General features: G+C 29.0%; 1 pseudogene; it reads right to left on the bottom strand.

The window, feature by feature from the left end:
* Positions 1-1,413: 1,413 nt before the first annotated feature.
* On the bottom strand, positions 1,414-4,189 carry LOC100783182 (11-oxo-beta-amyrin 30-oxidase-like; annotated as a pseudogene).
* Between the last annotated feature and the right edge of the window lie 10,677 nt (positions 4,190-14,866).

Raw genomic sequence — 14,866 nt, 5'->3', positions numbered from 1 at the left:
TATCCGTATTAAGTTTTTTTTTTTCTTTAAACTTTGATCAAGATTCAAGAAAATCAAGTTGAACAATGTTTTGTTATTTTTAATTTTGAACCTGTTTTTCAAAATATTTTTTAAATTTTCAATAAATATATTTTTATTTTTATTTTTTGTTTTCTTTAAAAATGAAAACATAAAACCCTTAAACAAAGTGATACCTTAGTTCTTAAACTAAAAAAACGGTGATAATTTAATTTTTGAATGAAAATTTTAATTTAATTCCTGAATCTATAAAATGTATCAAATTTACACTTTATTGTTAAAATTCATGCAACCATTATGTCGATCAAATATATAATGTTTATTGATTAGTTTTACAATAAATTATATTTTTTAAAAACTTATTTTGATATTAAAATATTTGATTATTAGATTCTATATAATAACATAACAATTGGGAGGGGTTAGAGTACCAGTATTGAATCCTGAACACAACACAATCTATTAATATAATATTTTTAAATTTTAATTTACTATTTGTATATGTTTTATAAAAAAAAAACTGCAAAAAAAACACACACACATAAAACATAATTACACAACCAAGAATACTCGTCACAACAATTAAGCTGAAGTGCATCAATTTTTCCTTCTCCTATCTAGGGTTCTTTACTTTAGAACAAATCAAAATGTGCAATGTCTTCATAGTTGCATATTAATTTTTGTGTTTATAGCGTAACTATTTGAAAAATAAAAATAAAAAACACATATTCAAAAGTTATGTCAAAATGTATATTAAAAATTGTGTGAAAAAAATAATTTTTAAAAATATATTTTTTACTCATAAACCTAACTTAAATCCATACACTATTGATCGAGTTGGTTAGACTTAAATTTAATCAAAAAAACTACACAAATTCAATTCAAATTATTTGTGTTGGGTCGAGTAATATGTTTAATGAAACCTAATCCAACTTTAATCATCATGAATACTTTTAATGATTACATTTTTTTTATATATTTAGGGATTTTTTTTTGTTTTTTCAATAACTAAATTATCTTTGCATTATATTTTCACATTTTCATAAACTAAAGTATTTTTAGAAACAAATGTCACCATTTATCCTATTTTAATGTATTTGTATTAAAGATTATTTTTTTTACACTAACAATATATGTATCATGTCTGTATGTGATGTGATCCTGAGTAGACGCCACTTCCAGTAAAGAAAGATAAGTCCGGTAGACGCCCCAAGGAGTACCTTGATAAGTCTGATAATTTGTTCAACAAGGAACCCAAAGAGAAGCTCTCACCAAATTTTATGAAAATGCCAAAAGTTTTATTATAAGGACTATTCTTAACACGCCCCCTCGAGCCAGGGCTCGTCACCACAAAGCGAGGGCTGGCGGCACCCACCGGACAGAAGCAGAATATGACTCTGATACCATATTAAATTTTATAGTGCAGCAAAGACATCCGAAAGGTCCCCTTAAAAACCGGTTCATAAGGGGGTGGTCTACCTAACTATATAAGCACTTATCATGTTCATGAATTACCCGATGTGGGACTATTCTTAACATCACATCATTCTTGATCGCTCGAGCAAAATAAATTAAAGGTGGGTATAACCTAAGAACCTCGTATAAAATCATGGTCACCTATGACAAAGGAAGATATATTCATTAGTAACATTAAAAGCACTTGTCATGTTAATATAACCATCCATGAAGTAAAACCATGTGATAGATACTTACAATTTTCAGGTGACTTAGCCCATTATAGTCTGGCTTTTGATTGCCAAAAACATGCAATACTTCCTCCCTAGCACGTGCTTGCCAATTAGGATATCTACTCAACAATACCATTGTCCAAACTAGTAAAACCGATGTGGTTTCTTGTCCTGCTATGTAGAATGCATTGCATTCCTCTATTACTTCTTGGCTAGTGATTGCAATATTCCTATTGTTTCCATGTTCTTGTATTTCCATACGGTTGGATTCCAAAAGCATGCCCAACAGGTCATTGTTCAAGATTTCACCAACCTTTATTGCATTCTCTCGTTTGTTGATGATACCTTTAAGTGATGCTCGTATATCAATATCGATTCTTTTCATCCTCTTATTTGAAGTTGTTGGTAGCAACCTACAATATAATTACTTTTTCAAATCAATTAGCCAATGAATGTTATATGTGTCAATCTAAAACTAACAAAGGTTTATAGCTCCATAGCCATTTTTGTGTGCATGTGCAAAATCTCTTTAATTTCCCATGCCCTTGTAAACTGGCTAGACATAAAAAGTATCTAAAGGAGTGCGGTTTTGAAAGGAAAGGAAACAGGGGATAGAAATTCCATTTTTAAATTAAGAGTTTGATAATGTTTTGTAAAAAAAAAAAAAGATTAATATATTAAATATATGCTAATTTATTTTTTTACCTAAAAAACATCAAATTATAAATATATATATATATATATATATATATATGTGAAATGACAAATTTACCCTCTTTTTTTCCTTTGTCTCTAAAATTTTACTCTCAAACATATTCCAAGATCAAGTTGCCTTCATTCAATTAGCAATGTCTAGCTGCTACACACCAAAAGAAAATGCTTAATTTTGATAACATATACGGATGTTAGTAGTCTTACCACCATCCTGGAATGTAAGCACTTCGTGATTCTTTTTCCTTCTTCATAACTGCTTCCAAATGCTGTTCTAGATATAATATCACATGTTAAATTTTGAAGGAAAGGCCACACGTCAATTTCACATTTGTCATTTGAAGATAACATCCCTTCCCATTTGGAAACCATATTATCACAACATTCAAGAAATATTGGTAACATAACCTGCAAGGTAATGAAAACATAATTGAGTAAAACATGCTAAGAAAAAGTAATTGCATAACAAAAACAAATTTAACCTTCAATTTTTCTAAATGGAAAGCAGGGTTGATGATCTTTCGATGCATCTTCCTTTTCTCGCCTTCTAAATTTGCAAGCCCATTACCCAACAACTAGAAAATGGGGCTCAACTTAGGTTTCTCAAAGTCTTGGATCTTGTTGAAGACTTCTTTGATTTGGTTAGGGTCTGTGATGATCACTTTTGGTTTGGAACCTTCCCAAAAAACTGATTTTTTGCCTGCACATGAATTGTGTTATATAACACCAACTATTTAAGATGGACTAAAAACCATTTAAGTAAAATGAGTTTGAAATTGAACTATATCCAATGCAATTCATTTAGATGAAAATCATACTTTTAAATATTAAAGTTCGAGAAAAAAATTATATGTTTATAATTTTAAAAAATTTATATCATCATCTAATCACAACTTTATGTATGAAAAAATTAATAACTCTTATGATAATATTTTAAAAATTATATTAATGATAATTTGTGATTAGATTACACTGTAAAACTATTTTATACCGTAAATGCATGATCATTAAACTCTTTTACAAATTTTATCAAAATATTTAAAATAAATTATTATTTTTACTATTTTTATAAACTTTTCCAAAACTAAAAAAATGACAAAGGTAATATTTTTATAATTTAAAACAAAACAATAAATAAATTTAAAAAATTCAAAGTAAAGGATCATATATATTGTTTCGTCTTGGTAGGAAAAAAGTTGAATCTTGAGAGTGGGGGGTCTCAACTATAAAGCCATACCATGCATAAATGCAACTACATTTAGAAAGAAAATGTTACAAATCCTCTTCATTCAACTCATACAGGTTGGTAAAATCATGAATAATATTTTTTTATCGGAAAAATATTAGTTGATAGTTTTATTAGATTGTTAGGGGGAAAAAATTTGAATTCAGGTATCTTTTTTCTCTTTCTTTCTTGGATCACCAAACCAATCTCATAAATCTTAATCATAAAAAAATACTTGGAGGAGAAAATTGCACAAAATAATAAGCAGTGGGAAACAAATTAATCACGTAGCAAATTTGTTGACAATGTGATGGTTAAAGGTTGTGATATGCGGTGATGCGTCCGTATCATTTGAGATTTGGCAGCATTCATGAGAACCCTAAACATTTCCCGAGCGTCTCCAACCAAAAGCCTGTACCTCTCCCATCTCTTTGGCCTCAACCACACCCAGTTTAGTAGCTTCCAACAACACCATAGCACAACCACAGGTACCAATATGAGAAACCACGTTTCCATGACCAGTCTTTGGCTCCAAGTTTAAATACATTTGTTTTCTCCTTTATTTTATTCGCATCATTCCGCTCTTCTTTTTAGAATACACATTAATTAATGGGTTTAGTTATACTTTCCTTTGAAGGAAGGTGCGTTTCATAATAACGTCTTTGGATGTGATGCGATTATATAAGCTTGTGGTTCCACACAAGGTTCCAAAGTGGTTGAATCAGCTTGTGGGGCTCTTTACATAAACCGTAAGCTTTGTATATATAGAGCTATGCTATATACAAGCTTTTTAAATTTTAATGAAGTACTAGTACACTGTATTAGCTTATATAAAAATAAATAAGATATTTGATGCGAGGACAATTTCTTCGCAAATGCTATTATCTTTTGCCGCTTGTGCAAACCATGTTAACGTGACAATGTCATTGTTTTTACTGATACATCTTAAAAGCGGTGTATATTTAATGTTCACAAAGTCAGGAATTATTTAAGACCGCAAATGCATGTGTTAGTAAAAGATTTAATATTTACTGTTGCATGTGCACCACAGCACCAATGCATATAAACAAATGGTAAAAGATTTTAAAAATAGCAGCGAATTTATTTGTTGGAATCCGTAACGATCTAAACAATTCAAAAGGAGTGTAAAATAAAGTAAGAAAAAGAAATGGAGTAAATAATTGGTAACTGTTGCAAAAATCCGTAATGATAGGTTTCCAAGTTTCACATCTTTGTTAACTTTTCGTGGAACACCCATTCAATAACATTGTCCAAACAAGCAAAACCGAAGTTGTGTCCTGCCCTGCAAAGTAGAATAGCTTGCATTCCTCAATAACTTCCTCAAGATTCATTCCAACATTCTTATTGTTTCCTGTTCTTGAATTTCTTTATGATTTGACTCCTGAAATATATCTAACAAGTTATTTTAAGTGACTTCACCCACCTTTAGCACTTTGTGTCTCTTGTTAATAATATCTGTTGGAAAAACCTAAGTTCGGCATCTGTTAAAAATAAAACTAAATTAGAATATATAAGTGAGGGATAACCCTTATTCCTGGAGTTAACTTTTGGGGTTGAATTAAATTTAAACTTGCATTCTAAAATTCTAAGATGAACTTGAAAACTTGAATTTTTCCCAACAATATCCATAAGCAAAGCTTTATCTAATGGTATAATTTTGGTTTATTCATTTTCAGATCTACTGCACCTAATCTTCCCATTATAATATATAATAGCTATAATAGTAGTTCGTAAAAACCTGCAAAGAAAACATTGTTTGATTAATGGATTACCCAAGCGCATGCGGTTAGAAAAAGATACCCTTGTGGTCAAATGAAATGTTTGAAAACTAGAACATATAAGGGTAAAGACATTTCCTGAAACAACTCTTCAAGAAATTGTTCAACAACAAAAAGTTAAACAAAAAAAAAAAGAGGTCCGAGCATTTGAACTCTTAATCTTAAATCAACAATCTTTAGAATATCATACTTGGCTGTATATTTTAATATGAAATCACTTTTCTTTCTTTGTCTCTTCAATTACAAAGTTACAACTCAACAAAAGATATAAACACACAAACATGTAAATGAAAGTAATTAAACATATGATAGTATCTAAGAAGTGATTTTGTTATTACAGTAGCATAGAGTTACCTAGAGTTCTTTGGGTGCTGCTAGATTTATATCTTGATGTTCCCAACAAGGATTATGGAGGTTAGTGGAGGGTTCGAGTTCAGTAAGAGCTTAGATATGGACATATGATGGATTAACGGGTACAGTTGCCACCTAGTCATCCCTAATTTATTTGGAGGTGCAAAATAAGGGTAGGACTGAGGTATCCAATTTTAACTGGAACTGTATAGCTTGGTGTTTTTGGTGTGGTGCAACTCCTGTCTTTTTCCTCCTGATTACAGATACTATTCAGCAGAATAGGGAAGTTAGAAGGTATCTCTCTGATTAGCTTGTTAAAATTAGCACCAAAAAAGACTAGAAAAGTTAATAGACAATTTTAGAGAAGTATCTGATATCTAATATGTATAAATTCATATTCAGCAAGAATGCATTGTACTGAAGTAGTGTGGACCTGGAACCTTAGGGATGGTCCTATGCTGAGAACATGAAGTGTGTGGATGAAAGTTTGATGCTAGCTGTGGCTTTGACTCCCTTTAGTTGGGTTGGCTTGGCTTCTGGTTACTTGTCCTTATCTTGGTTGATCCTTTTAACACTCCAGTTTTCTTGTATTACATTTATAGATTGAACGTATATTCCATTCTTCCTATGAATAGGTATGAAACATGGTTTGCTTTAAGAACAAAGGAGAGTGATGAGTTACTGGTTCAGAAGGTGCGGGATTTTGTGGAAGTTTAATTTTTGCATAGGAGAAAAAGAATAATGGGAGAATTGGAAACCTGTAGAGTTCGTAGGCTAATTCTTTTGGTGAAGATTTCAGTCATTATATTCATAAAAATGAAAACAATGGGGAAAATGTCAATAATACGTATGCTTATAAATGTTGTCTTTATTTTCTTACTCTGTTTCTCATGATTGGTTATATGTGGTAGGGCTATAGCTTATATCCTTTGTGTGGCCTAAAATGTAAGTAGAAAAATATTTTTTTGCTTGAAAAAATGGTAATATTACTCCTTTTTTTTTAAGCAGTACGGAGATGAAAAAGAAAGGAATGATGAAATGACCTGAAACTGATTGCTTATTTAGAAATACAAATTTGGCAGTCTTTTCTTATAATACCCAATGTATTTAAAATATTGCTTTTGTCAAAATCTGTTAGTTTAAATGTCTCAAAAATTCGAAATCTGCTTGTTATCAGAAATTAAAAGTTTAGAATACACCAAATGCTTCTTACGAGAATGATTCCTTTTGTCATGTTTCATGTATCCATATGATTGGCTTGTTTCTTGATATACTGGAAATGGTACTCCTTTAATGAACCTGTAGTGTAATTAAATATATGTTACTTAACTAAGGTCTTTGTTTCTAAAAACTGTTGAAAGACTGAAAGAGTTTGGTTTCTCAGACCTTCTGGTGTTTCATTAGATTGATGTGGATGACCCTGCTAGTTTTGCTGCCTTATCTGATTTGATCAAAACCCAATTTGGGAAACTTGATATCTTGGTATGCATCATAATTTCTTATTTTTCTTTGTAAATTAAATTTGAAAATCTTATTAATATAAAATTATTTTACATTGTTGACGTAAGAATGTATTACTATAGTATTGAGGTATACACCTGAAGTGTTGTCAAGGTACCGGCCTGATGCGCCACTAGTACTGCGTGGGATCACATGCACATTTGTTGTTGGCAGAACAGGCAGTGGAAAATCCACTCTTATAGGTGCCTTATTCCGTCTAGTGGAGCCAGCAGGTGGAAAAATAATAGTTGATGGCATAGACATTTGTTCTATTGGACTTCATGACTTGAGGTCACGCTTTGGTATCATACCTCAGGATCCTACTCTTTTCAATGGCACAGTCAGATACAATATGGACCCCTTATCTCAACACTCTGATAAAGAGATATGGGAGGTAGCAACTAATAATATCTTGTTTGAATAAAGTTTTCTATAGACATTTATAGGAGAGAAAAAATTAAGAAGGTAAAACGAATTCCATTAGTTAAAATCAACTTATACAATATGCACTTCAGCTTCGGAAAAATTAAATGAAATAACTTCTATGAAAATTAAAAGCATAAATTGATTTTTCTTCATTGTCCTATAGGATGTTCTTAGTATCAAGGTTAAGATCATGCTTGATTGGGATCCTAAAGGGAAACAGGGTCCTAAAACTCCCCTTCCTGATCTTGTCACGATCCTCACTCCAAAGGAGGAAGAAGAATACAACCGGCCTCTGCTGTATTGGCAAATGATATTGAGGTGGTTCCCGTTGCTTGAAATCTTTTTTATTGCTCTGGAGTAGTAACGGGTAGTACTTGAGTTCCTAGTATGCAATCTTTGTTGGGAAAGACTAGTTCAAAGTTTTGGTAGTTTCTTGACAATTTATGAAATTGCTACTAGGTACAAAGTATTTAAGCATCAATTGATTTTTCTTAATTGTTATTTAACTCCATGTACTGAGCAGTTCGAATTGTGTTAGTGGTTCATAATGTCATTGGTTTTGGAATGTTTTATTTTCCTTGTTTTAATGCTGTTAAACAATTTTTGGACGTGCAAGTGAATTGAGATACACAATTATTGGAGCTTTCTTTTTCATGTTTCCAATAATTGTAACTTTGCAAAATGGTCCAAGTGCCCTGGATATATCTATGTCTTACTCATGGAGTACATAGGAAGTTTGAGAAGGCCAAGACTAAATGGTGCATATATATGTTTCCATACAGGATTATTCTGAAACAGTTGCAATGATCAAGGAATTGTTAGAGACTCGAATTCGACCAGCAATGCAAGATGAACATTGAATATAGAGGTTTTGACCCGTAAGTTCCCTTCAATTTTTTGTTTGGTTTTGAAACACTTTGTCTTCTGTACTTTGCAGGATATGTATGACAATCTTAGCCAAAATCTTGAAGAGGTGTGATAATTCCATTCCAACTTGATGGAGAATATATGTTGACAACATTAAAAAAGAAAGAAAAACTAAAGACTTTTTTTTTTTTTTTTCCTTTTCATAGCTTCTAAAAGTATTTAACGGAACATTTGTTTTACTAATTATTTTTTATTCTAAAAAATATGAGGCAGAAAAATTTATTCACATCTTTATTATGAGATAATAAAATAATTATTATCAGATATACCACACATTTTTAAAATACTCATATGTTATATTTTTAGAAAAAATTTCTCATAATTAAGAAATAATATGTGAAACATTAATAAAACTAAAATTGAATATTGCATCAATATTTGTGCGGTTGTGTTATCACCACCTTCATTAAAATTAAAATTTAGCTTACAACTATAATTCCAGTGACAAAGTTGTAATTATAATTTCTTACTTTAATTTTTACAATCCAAATATAGAAAATATAATTTTAAAGTAAAATATTTAATTTAGTCAATCAGAAATCATGAATTAAGTTATTATTATATGTGTATATATGTTAATTTATATGATATTTTAAATTTATTTTATCAATTAATTTTTAAGAGATAAAAAAAAATTATCTGCTAATTATGTATCCACGTTGCTTTTCCGTGTTGCTATGTACTTTGAAGTTTGAACTCTTAACAATAATTTGTTCATATTGTGGTATTTGGGTGTGATGTGAGTGATATATTAGATAAATTTAGTTTTACATTAGAGAATTTATTTTTAATTCATAATTAATTGTTGATAAATTTTTTCTATATTTGATTAGAGAAGATTTAAAAAAAATTAGTAGAAAATTAATTATAAATTAAAATAACTTTAATAAGTAAATTTTGTCTTAAATAAAAAAATTTATATAAAAATTTATTTTTAATATAATTTCATAATAAAAATATTTAAATATAAAATTCATTACTTTAAAACTAATTTTATAAAATTAATATGATTTAAAATCAATTTTATGACCGTTAGTCCAAACACCTATTTACGATTTCCCGTAACAAGTGTGGCGTGTGCGTCTTTGACTTTTTCACATCTTCTAAACTCAAAAGTGAACTCTACCACTACAAGATTTTGCGCTTTTTAGACGGATGAACTTGATTTTTTGCGTGTCGACCTTATTTTTGAAGCATGCCCGCGTTGTAGCATTTCTGAATAAATATTGTAATCGATCTATCTTGCGTATTCGTTAAGTTCTGAGTTATTTGATACAGCATCTAAATATGAATATGAACCAATACGTGTATAGATTATGTCAGGGGACATTTAATCCACCGAAAAATAAAGTTAGGATATTTAATATGATGAAAAAACTAAAAGGAGTGAGCCAGGGGACATTTAATCCACCGAAAAATAAAGTTAGGACATTTATTATGTTGAAAAAAGTAAAAGGAGTGAAATTTGTTTATTGTAATAAATTATTAAAGATAAACATTAATAAATTAAAATTATATGAATTATTTAAGTGATTATTAAATAAGAGCCACCTTTCATAGTGATTATATGATTACACATTCTTATGTTATATTTTTAGATTTGCAAAGTGAGTTTTGAATATTTTTGTCTGATGGTGATTGATTGGATGGTAATAATACATTGAGATAATTACTTAATTATTGAATATGCTCGATATAATTCCTTATTAATTACTGTCTGCTATTTGCACCTGGATAAGTTGAATTAATTTGGCCTCCCACTTTTATTTGTTAAAGCAGCTTTTCCTGTTATTTTTCTATATCTTTGTGATGGATTTTGTTTGAAAATTGAATAAGATGTTTAAATGAAAAGCATTTATACACATAAGAGAGCTAACCAGCAGTTCAATCGGAACTTCCAAATTCACATGCAATCTTCTTGATATAGATATAGAGGGGGGGTTGATTAGTAATTGAGGATATTCGCTTAGCAATTGGTCCAATAGGATTTGACTGATTTCGATTCATGCGCATCTGATTTTTCCTAGGCCGAACCCACTATTATATGTGAGTCTAGGTGAAATAAAGTAACATGTGGGGGCTGTTATTCTCCCCTCTCTTGCTATTTACACGCCTTGTTTTTTGAATGCTAAGGGAAAAGATAGAATAGAATTGTTCTTCCCTTCCCTCTTCCCACCCCATCCCCTCCCCTCTTCTCACCCCGTCCCACACCACTCTCCTCTGCCTACCTATCCTCCTCACTTTCTCCTTCTCCTTTTTTTTTTCCTTCTCTATCTCTGCTGCATGTTCCTAACTCAGTCACACCAACATCCCACTCTACCTCACAAGGTTAATTTTTTTTTCCATATAAGATCACTACAAAAATGTGATTTTGTTGTATGTGTTTTCTGAACATATAACATAAACACTTTTGTGTGTTCAGAAAACACACATAATGAAAATGTATTCTTGTTGTGCTCTCAATAGAGATGCACAATGACTACTTTCGTGTTCATTTTAAAAAATTTCATTTTTTATTTATTAAAATTAATGTTTTTGTTAGTTTATTATTAACATGGATTATGTGGTTACTTTTTTAAAAAAAAATTAATGCTTATTGTTATGTTAATTTAATTATTGTAAAATTTTAGTTAATTTTTTGTTCATGAATTTATTCTTAATGTTATTGTTAATTTATACTTTTTTATAAATGGTTATTGAATATAAATGGTTATTGAATCAATTAATTTTTTATGTTTAAATTATTTTTAATGTTAATTGTTAAAAAAATTAGTTAAGTTATATTTATTTTTTAAAAAAATTGAATTTATACTTTTTTCTTAATTAAAAAGTCATGCTAATGTTTTATTAACAACAATGCTTTTAATTATTTATTATTTAATTCTTAATATTTTTTTAGATGGCTCGAAACAACTATCATATATTGTTGGACGCACCCCATGGAAGAGGTTGATATTGGTGAACCTGTTGAGCCATCCAAACATCAATGTGTGATGGCACAATAGGGTCTAGTAGTTGACGGAGGTGATCACAGAGGCGATTGATGATTGCAGACATTTTTATTTATTTATTATTATTATTATTTAGTTAACTTCTAATGTAGTATGTACAAGTTATGTTGTATGAGCTTATATTTTATAATTTATGTTGTGTCTAAATAACTTTTTTTTCTTTATCAACTACTTAAACAACATGCACTACTAATGTACCAAAGAATGATCTCTCCATTAAATCAGAAAAAAAAAACAGTAAACAAGAAAAAGCAACATCATAGCACTTATAGAGATATTACATAAAAAAGAAAGAAAAAACAATTAATAGATTTCATGAATTAAAAAACATTATTATATAGATTTATATCTTCATTATGATTTTATTGTTGTCATTGTTTCACCAATAAGAATAAAGATTTCTTTGACAAATCCTGATTTACACACTAAAATAAAATTGCTTATAGAAATTGATCAAATATTACACATAACTCGATCAATTGATACTCTCGTAAAATTTTCAAAATATATTTCTCTCATTATCTTTAAGCTTCATATTACTCAACACAATCATTACCAACATATATAGATTTATGATAATAAAATGTGAAAGTAATTAATATTCTATTATCTTTGATGACATCTATAACTATTTTTCTTTGAAGACTAAACAACACATATACTTACTTATTCTAATAAAATTAGGATTAAGAAGACTTTCAAATAATATTTCCTAAAAATTTAATATCATGTCATCATCACCCTACTATACAATAATAAAGAATCCCTCCATACTATATGAAATTTGTTCGTGATACATGTCGGATAAAAAAATATCATGAGATAAAAATGTCTTAAAAACAACGCAACGGCGTGAAGCATGCAACTTCTTTCCCTCCTTTTCTTCCGAGGGTGGGCCACATCGAAGCTTCCTTTCAATCCTTTTGACTTCGACATTACAACTTAAATCTAAACAAATCCTTTTCTGAATAAGAAAATAGCTCCTTTCATTTTGAGTGTTACAGTTAATTGATTACTAATGTAAAGAGACAATTATCATCACTACACAGAAAGTTTAAAACACTGATTAACACGGTTCTTACAAGTTACAATTATGTTTAAGAAAGAAAACAAAAAAAACAAAAAATGTATACGGTTTAAAATACTTGAACACTTCAAGAAAGAAAAGAAAAAAGTGAGACCGTGAGAGTACTATGTTAAAACTTTTCTCTCAGAGAGACAATATATATATATATATATATATATATATATATATATATATATATATATATATATATATATATATATATATATATATATATAATATGGAGATATACAGATGAAGATGAATAAATCTATATAGTGCAATGATAAAGTATAAAGGAAACTCATGACCAATATGCTTCACTGCAATAGTGTTGATAAAAACTTGAAACTAGAACTTTCACAAGATTAACTAAAGTATTTTAAATTGGAAGAGCAAAAACCAAGCTGAACTTTAACTATCAACCACTAAAAAATTTACAACAAATGTTACAGCTAGCTACGAAACTATATATGTATATAGGGGTAAAACTCTCATATATCTTCAAAACTATAACTATGGCAATATAGTTGTACATGGCGTTGTACGTGAGAGTAAAGATATATGATCAAATACACATGAATGAAAGCTTCCACACTCTTAATATATAATGTCAGGACTATGAGCTCATAGTATTCATAATTCATGTGTATTCAACGCTATAGTACTATGTGATTCATGGCGGGATGGACTCCATATATGGTACCAATTGTGCAAGGCATTATCAAAGGAAAAGGATAGAAAAAAACATCAACTCGTAATTTCAAATGCTCACACATTGTACATTTTTCTTTTTAATTACTAAAGACAATGTTCTACGATCATATACATTTAATATAAATTCAAGACTATCTAGTATTCATGTAATTCAAAGCTATAGTAATATGTGATTTATGGCGGCGGATGGAGTCGATCTATTGGTACCAATAGTTGTCCAAATCCACTGGGCATTATCAAAGGAAAAAGATAGAAAAAGCAATATCAACTCATAATTCAAATGCTCGCACACTGTACATTTTTCTTTTATGAAAGACAATGTTCTACGATCATACCATAATTATATTAAAATAACAAAAATTAATAAAATTTACTTTATATTTTAATATGTATGCATATATTTAAATAGCAGTATTACATTTGGTAATAAATTTTATTTAATAATATATCCTAATATAAATGCGCACACATTTAAAAAAACATATATAACATTTATTAAAATTGACTGTCTTGTAGAATTAAATACTATGTATGTTAAATATAATAAGCTGCCAATTATTATGCGTAGAAATCAAGATATAATTAAGTGGTTATTATATGTTATCAATAACAACATAACAACTTGTCTTTCTTAATAAATATTACACAATTCAAATCTCAATTCACCTTTAGATATATAATAAATCATATTGATTTAGTAGTAAAAGGGTGGAAAAGAGATAGAAATCATGGATTAGAATCCTCTCTTAATAAATATTAAAAATACTAATAACTAATATTCGTGGATAAATAAATAAATAAAAAACTAATCTTTTTTTGCTGAATTGAAAAAGAAAAACTAACCTGCCATACCTAAATCCCCTCTCACTCAATATCTTTCATTATTTCGTGATTCATATAATTCCACTTAAGACAACAAGCATAAATTATTTCTCTTTTTTATTTTATTTTAAAGAAACAGCCTAAATTCTAATCTCTATTATAAACTTTTTTTGTCATCTAGTATACACTTTCTAATAATGCATAATTATTTTTATTTTATATATTACTAGCCTGCCGTAACTTTGCGTCATTACGCTACTAAAATCCATTGATATATACAATGATATATAGTTATATTTTTTTAAATCACTTTAATTAGAATTTTTTATTTTCCTACGTGATTTTAAAGTATTTTCATAAACTTCAATCAATTAGATTAAAATTTACTGATACTTAAAAATAATAATCTATTTCCGAAAATATATTAAGTGAGAATAAAATTTAAATATTTTTTTATAAAATTAATATGTATTATTAATTAAGATATATCTATTAAATAATAGAATTATGTTTGATGCGGTTTCAAATAACACAATACTTTACGAATACGCAAGGTACACCGATTAAATTCTGACAATTGGACGGAGCTGTCGGCATCCTAACGTAGT

This window comes from Glycine max, chromosome 13 (genome assembly GCF_000004515.6).
Source record: "Glycine max cultivar Williams 82 chromosome 13, Glycine_max_v4.0, whole genome shotgun sequence".
Lineage (NCBI taxonomy): Eukaryota > Viridiplantae > Streptophyta > Magnoliopsida > Fabales > Fabaceae > Glycine > Glycine max.
The sequence above is the reverse complement of the archived record's forward strand: the minus strand, read 5'-3'. Positions and strand labels throughout refer to the sequence as shown.